Source organism: Leuresthes tenuis, unplaced genomic scaffold (genome assembly GCF_036924035.1).
Source record: "Leuresthes tenuis unplaced genomic scaffold, fLeuTen1.0.hap1 SCAF_4, whole genome shotgun sequence".
NCBI lineage: Eukaryota > Metazoa > Chordata > Actinopteri > Atheriniformes > Atherinopsidae > Leuresthes > Leuresthes tenuis.
This window is the reverse complement of record NW_027325358.1, coordinates 30,772,481-30,778,850: the sequence shown is the minus strand read 5'-3', so window position 1 is coordinate 30,778,850 and position 6,370 is coordinate 30,772,481. Positions and strand designations below refer to the sequence as shown.

Below are 6,370 nucleotides of genomic sequence, written 5' to 3'. Positions count from 1 at the left end.
TTGATCATGTATGGTTGGACATTCGCACCTTTTCTCACCCGCTTTTTGCAAACTATGGTCGGCCATTCACAGCTTCCTCTCCACCATACTTGTATGGTGGGATATTCACACCCACTTGCATCCGAAGACCTCCGCCCCCACTTTTGTTGATATTTAGTCGGTCATTCACACCTTACCCGTTTTCTTGCCGCCAAACACCTCTGATCTCGCTTTTGATGATGTAAGATTGGGCATTCAGACCTTGCTTTTCCTGCTTTTCACCAACTATATATATAACATTCACACCTTCTTGCAGCCGAACACTTCCGCTCCACCTTTTAGGTATCTATCACACCTTTTTTTTCACCGCATTTTATAGATTATGGTTGGAAATTCTCAACCACTCATCCGAAGACCTCTCCTCCCGCTTTTGTTAATATATTTGAACTTTAGTCAGACATTCACACCTACTTGCAGCCGAACACCACCTCTCTAGCTTTTGATGATGTATGGTCCGGCATTCTTACCGTTTCTAACACATTTTTCAGCAATTATGGTAGGACATTCACACCTTCTTGCAGCTGAACACCTCCTCTCCCACTTATGATCATGTGCGGATTGATTTTCGAAAATTTTCTTTCATGTTTTCTAGCAATTAAAAATGGACATTTAGACCTTCTTGCAGCTGAACACCTCCGCTCCCGCTTTTGATCATACATTGTCAGGCATTCGCACCTTGTCTTACCCGCTTTTTACAAAATTTAGTCGAACATTCACACCTTTTTGCAGCCGAACACAGTTTTTTGCAGCCGAATTTGGGCATTCGAACCTTTTCATACCCACTTTTTACCAACTATGGTCGGACATTCACACCGTCTTACAGCGGAACACCTCCGCTCCCTCTTTTGATGGTGTATGTTCGGGCATTCGAACCTTTTCTTACCCGCTTTTTACAAACTATGCTCGGACATTCAAACCTTCTTGTAGCCGAACACATCCACTCCTGCTTTTGATGATGTATGGTTGGGCATTCGAACCTACTTGTTGCCTGCTTTTCATTAATTATGGGTGGACATTCACACCTTGTCGCAGCCAAACACCTCCGCTCCCTGTTTTGATCATGTATGGTTGGACATTCGCACCTTTTCTCACCCGCTTTTTGCAAACTATGGTCGGCCATTCACAGCTTCCTCTCCACCATACTTGTATGGTGGGATATTCACACCCACTTGCATCCGAAGACCTCCGCCCCCACTTTTGTTGATATTTAGCCGATCATTCGCACCTTACCCGCTTTTGGCAAACTATGGCCTTCTTGCAGCCAAAAACCTCTGATCTCGCTTTTGATGATGTAAGGTTGGGCATTCAGACCTTGCTTCACCTGCTTTTCACCAAATATAGTCGGACATTCACACCTTCTTGCAGCCGAACACTTCCGCTCCACCTTTTAGTTTTCTATGGGGCATTCACACCTTTTTTTACACCGCATTTTATAAAAACACCACAGGAACACCGTATTGAGGCTTTGTTCTGACCGCTCATTCGGTGTCGCGTTTCTTTCAAGCAATTCTCCTGGTTAGCCCGCACTCGGCTCGCTCCCAGAGCCGTGTTAAAGTCTGCTTCGCATTCACTCTCTTTTCTCAGCAGATTAAAAGAAACTTCCATCCTGCACCGCTGTTTGCTTTTTCACAAGAGCAGAGGAGAGCACACCGTTCCCAGCGGCACTGCAGTACCGGGTCGATGCTTGGAGTGAACGGAGTAAGCTCCTTTTTCAACTCCTATTGATAAAAATCCATTTAATATGTAGTCCTTGCATAGACATATCACATATGAAACTGATAAGAACAGATACTACACTTGATCTTAGCCAAAAGGCCGAGAAGCAATATCTGTCCACTGGTTCACGTCCGAGGGCCCTTCCTGGCACAATGCGCACTTGTAGCGGTGTTCGTTTTATGGCCATAGTGTCACTTTGCACCTCCGCCCACCCGCTGCACTGAGCACTCTTCAACCCTTTTAAATGGTATAACTTTACACTACCGCACGCTCCAGCGAGCACCATTCAAGCAACATCGGCACAGTCGCAACAAGTAAGGCGACTCTCCTCAGAGAAGTCACTCTGCACAGTAACAAGATTTCTTTTGCACAGACAGAAAGGGCTTCACCCCCAAAGGTAAAGCCTGCCAAAAATAGAAACAATTCATTAGTGCTGCTCTCCACAGAAGTCTTTAGTAAAAGGCGAAGGACTTGTACGTTATGAAGAGAAACCAGAGTACGATTATCCATCACTGCGGGAGCAGGGCATCAGGCTAGTTGGCATAGCCACCTTCCCCATGGTGAGCTTTGCTTGGTTGAGACGCTTGCTCCCCCCCCTTGCTCCTCGGCTGACCAAGTTGGAACAATCGGGCCCTATTCGATGGCTGCCTTGTCTTTTACTCTGTGCCAAAGACAAGGCAGCCACAAACAACACGGGAACACCGTATTGAGGCTTTGTTCTGACTGCTCATTCGGTGTCGCGTTTCTTTCAAGCAATTCTCCCGGTTAGCCCGCACTCGGCTCGCTCCCAGAGCCGTGTTAAAGTCTGCTTCGCATTCACTCTCTTTTCTCAGCAGATTAAAAGAAAGTTTCATCTTAGGCTCCCTGAAACTTCCATCCTGCACCGCTGCTTGCTTTTTCACAAGAGCAGAGGAGAGCGCACCGTTCCCAGCGGCACTGCAGTACCGGGTCGATGCTTGGAGTGAACGGAGCAAGCTCCTTTTTCAACTCCTATTGATAAAAATCCATTTAATATGTAGTCCTCGCATAGAGGACATATCAGACATTAAACTGATAAGAACAGATACTACACTTGATCTTAGCCAAAAGGCCGAGAAGCGATAACTGTCCACTGGTTCACGTCCGAGGGCCCTTCCTGGCACAATGCGCACTTGTAGCGGTGTTCTTTTTATGGCCATAGTGTCACTTTGCACCTCCGCCCACCCGCTGCACTGAGCACTCTTCAACCCTTTTAAATGGTATAACTTTACACTACCGCACGCTCCAGCGAGCACCATTCAAGCAACATCGGCACAGTCGCAACAAGTAAGGCGACTCTACTCAGAGAAGTCACTCTGCACAGTAACAAGATTTCTTTAGCACAGACAGAAAGGGCTTCACCCGCAAAGGTAAAGCCTGCCAAAAATAGGAACAATTCATTAGTGCTGCTCTCCACGGGAGTCTTTAGTAAAAGGCGAAAGACTTGTACATTATGAAGAGAAACCAGTGTACGATTATCCATCACTGCGGGAGCAGGGCATCAGGCTAGTTGGCATAGCCACCTTCCCCATGGTGAGCTTTGCTTGGTTGAGACGCTTGCTCCCCCCCCTTGCTCCTCGGCTGACCAAGTAGGAACAATCGGGCCCTATTCGATGGCTGACTTGTCTTTTACTCTGTGCAAAAGACAAGGCAGCCACAAACAACACGGGAACACCGTATTGAGGCTTTGTTCTGACTGCTCATTCGGTGTCGCGTTTCTTTCAAGCAATTCTCCCGGTTAGCCCGCACTCGGCTCGCTCCCAGAGCCGTGTTAAAGTCTGCTTCGCATTCACTCTCTTTTCTCAGCAGATTAAAAGAAACTTCCATCCTGCACCGCTGTTTGCTTTTTCACAAGAGCAGAGGAGAGCACACTGTTCCCAGCGGCACTGCAGTACCGGGTCGATGCTTGGAGTGAACGGAGTAAGCTCCTTTTTCAACTCCTATTGATAAAAATCCATTTAATATGTAGTCCTCGCATAGAGGACATATCAGACATTAAACTGATAATAACAGATACTACACTTGATCTTAGCCAAAAGGCCGAGAAGCGATAACTGTCCACTGGTTCCCGTCCGAGGGCCCTTCCTGGCACAATGCGCACTTGTAGCGGTGTTCTTTTTATGGCCATAGTGTCACTTTGCACCTCCGCCCACCCGCTGCACTGAGCACTCTTCAGCCCTTTTAAATGGTATAACTTTACACTACCACACGCTCCAGCGAGCACCATTCAAGCAACAACTTTGCACTCCAGCTTCGAACATCGGCACAGTCGCAACAAGTAAGGCGACTCTACTCAGAGAAGTCACTCTGCACAGTAACAAGATTTCTTTTGCACAGACAGAAAGGGCTTCATCCGCAAAGGTAAAGCCTGCCAAAAATAGAAACAACTCATTAGTGCTGCTCAACGTTGTACTTTGCAGTAAAAGAAAGAGCAAATCTAAAGTTTCAGGAATCCGAGAATAAGCTTACTTTCATGAGTTCTTCACGATTTCGGATTTTGCTATAAAATGAATTCCTTCACTCAAACTAAATTAAAACTGCTAAACCGCTAATCTGTTACATACAAGGCAGATGTCAAATTCACCGAAATAGGATCTAAGGGTATTTGGCCAATCGAGCTGTAGCAGATTCGGTAAAAGAGTATAAGTTGAAGAGTTTGTGAATAAAGGTGTGCGCACACATAGTGAGTTGTAGGAAAATAGGCAGGGAGCAATGCCGGCTGGGGTATATGTTCTTGTATGTTGTCTGACTGTTTGATTTGAATGTGTTGTGTAAGTGTCCTGTTGAATGTTACATGTTTGGGCTTTGACACGCTTCACTGTGGTTGTTAACTGTGTGGTGTGTCCTGAAATGTTATATGTTTGGGCTGTGTGACATGCTTAATGCTTTTCAGTAGCAACCCACTTATTCATATATAGCAACTGACAACATAAGAAGTCCGGACATACTTTGATAGTAGTTGTAGAAGTATCCTTATTGATAATAGATAAACTAATTCATAGTGATAGAACAGTAGATGAACAGGTGCCTGCACATGTCTCATGAAAATAAAATGGGTGTATGATTGCTGACGGCAGAGCAATACTGCCAAACTTATGAGTTCTTGTGGCAAACTTGATTCAGTGTCTTGACGTGTATACGCTGTTTCGCTGACTTGTCACAAGAAACAAAGTGTGTTTGATAAGATCCGACCATTTTATTACGGGAGGATCAGTATGTATGGATTCTGATGTGACTGATAAACCCATTCGTATCTTAAGCATAATCTAATACGTGAGACAACGCCCTGGCACACAATCAAAAAAAAAAAGAGAGAGAGCGGTTTTGTGTCCCCACAGTCCATAATGTAGAAAAGAGAGAAAAAAGCCTTTCTGATTTGGTGTGTGTGCTCACAGTGCAGAGTGTAGAGAAAAGAGAGAAAAGAAAGCCGTTTTGGTGTCACGGGTGTTGTGACTTACACACACACATTTCTGAATTGAGAAAGGAAATTATTTTAGAGAGAGCACTAGAGTTTAGATCCCACATTTGTTGATACGCATTCATTTAATTTTTCTTTTAATCAGTTTTAAAGTGAATACTAACTGAGAAATGAAAAAGGTGAAGAGTTTAGAATCTTGGTTCAAGAGCAAAACTTGGTTTATGATCAGCTGAGTCTCTAAATAGAACAGCAAAGGGCTTCATCGAACATTTAAAAAAGATTCAGATTGTTAGAATATCCAGAATTTATAGGAATGGTGGTGATTACTCTTATTTTCTAGAATGGAAATAACTGCACCATGTCTGTTTTATGAATTTAAGGGGCTAAAAAGTTTTGTTCTCGTTTTTCTATGATTAACCGAATGTATGTGAGAGTCCAAACAGACAGAAGGGTTACGGCCGAGCGCTGGACCTTCCAAAAAAGATGAGACAGGCTGGACCTGTGCCATACTAGTTAAGACCTGCCTGTTGATAACAGGTTCTTTAAACTCTCACACACACAAACTCACACACGTTCGCACACATACACCCATACACACACACATTCTTGAACTTGCTGCAAGATTAAACATTTGCATTAACTGACTCCAGCAACTCTGAGTCTCATTGAGAGACTTTTCTCAACAATTGGGTCCTCAAACCAGATCTCAACGTTTTTTCCGCTTTCCAGGGTCGGAGCTGAAACCGTGCACGGGGGAGTCCAGTACTCCTAATGAAAGACCCCCTGCTGAATTGCGGTAATTAGGGGCCAGTGTCCACTGAAAGGGGGAAAAAGGGACGAGATCGTACTTTTGAATCAATGGCCAGAAGCCATTGGCAGTGCAGGCATCAACAATAATGGTGTTATTTCACCCATTAACACTTAAGGTACCTCATGCAGTGGCTGTGATATGGTTACTTAACAAAATATCTTTACCAGACATCTCTCCTACATAACAGTTCTTCTTTCACAGCCACACCTTGTTGTCGAGAGATGTGCTACACTTAATCCATCCACACCGCTACCTACCCCACAGATGGAAAGCCTCATGATTGCATGTCAGAAATAACCATCAGTGTTTTACCCAGGCCAGACTTAACTGATATACGTTATGAAAATGCAGAAATAACTATATTTATT

The 6,370-nt window shown here is 44.5% G+C and overlaps 5 non-coding genes across 5 annotated transcripts; all 5 read right to left on the bottom strand.

Moving 5' to 3' along the window:
* Positions 1 to 1,678: 1,678 nt before the first annotated feature.
* On the bottom strand, positions 1,679 to 1,866 carry LOC140306213 (U2 spliceosomal RNA). The gene has a single exon (XR_011915562.1). It is a non-coding gene; the product is annotated as a U2 spliceosomal RNA (small nuclear RNA).
* A 275-nt stretch (positions 1,867 to 2,141) lies between these two features.
* LOC140306322 (U5 spliceosomal RNA) lies at positions 2,142 to 2,255 on the bottom strand. Its single transcript, XR_011915641.1, has one exon. It is a non-coding gene; the product is annotated as a U5 spliceosomal RNA (small nuclear RNA).
* Positions 2,256 to 2,666: 411 nt separating this feature from the next.
* LOC140306251 (U2 spliceosomal RNA) lies at positions 2,667 to 2,857 on the bottom strand. The gene has a single exon (XR_011915577.1). It is a non-coding gene; the product is annotated as a U2 spliceosomal RNA (small nuclear RNA).
* Positions 2,858 to 3,132: 275 nt separating this feature from the next.
* Positions 3,133 to 3,246, bottom strand: LOC140306354 (U5 spliceosomal RNA). The gene has a single exon (XR_011915671.1). It is a non-coding gene; the product is annotated as a U5 spliceosomal RNA (small nuclear RNA).
* Positions 3,247 to 3,634: 388 nt separating this feature from the next.
* LOC140306114 (U2 spliceosomal RNA) lies at positions 3,635 to 3,825 on the bottom strand. Its single transcript, XR_011915473.1, has one exon. It is a non-coding gene; the product is annotated as a U2 spliceosomal RNA (small nuclear RNA).
* Positions 3,826 to 6,370: the final 2,545 nt, after the last annotated feature.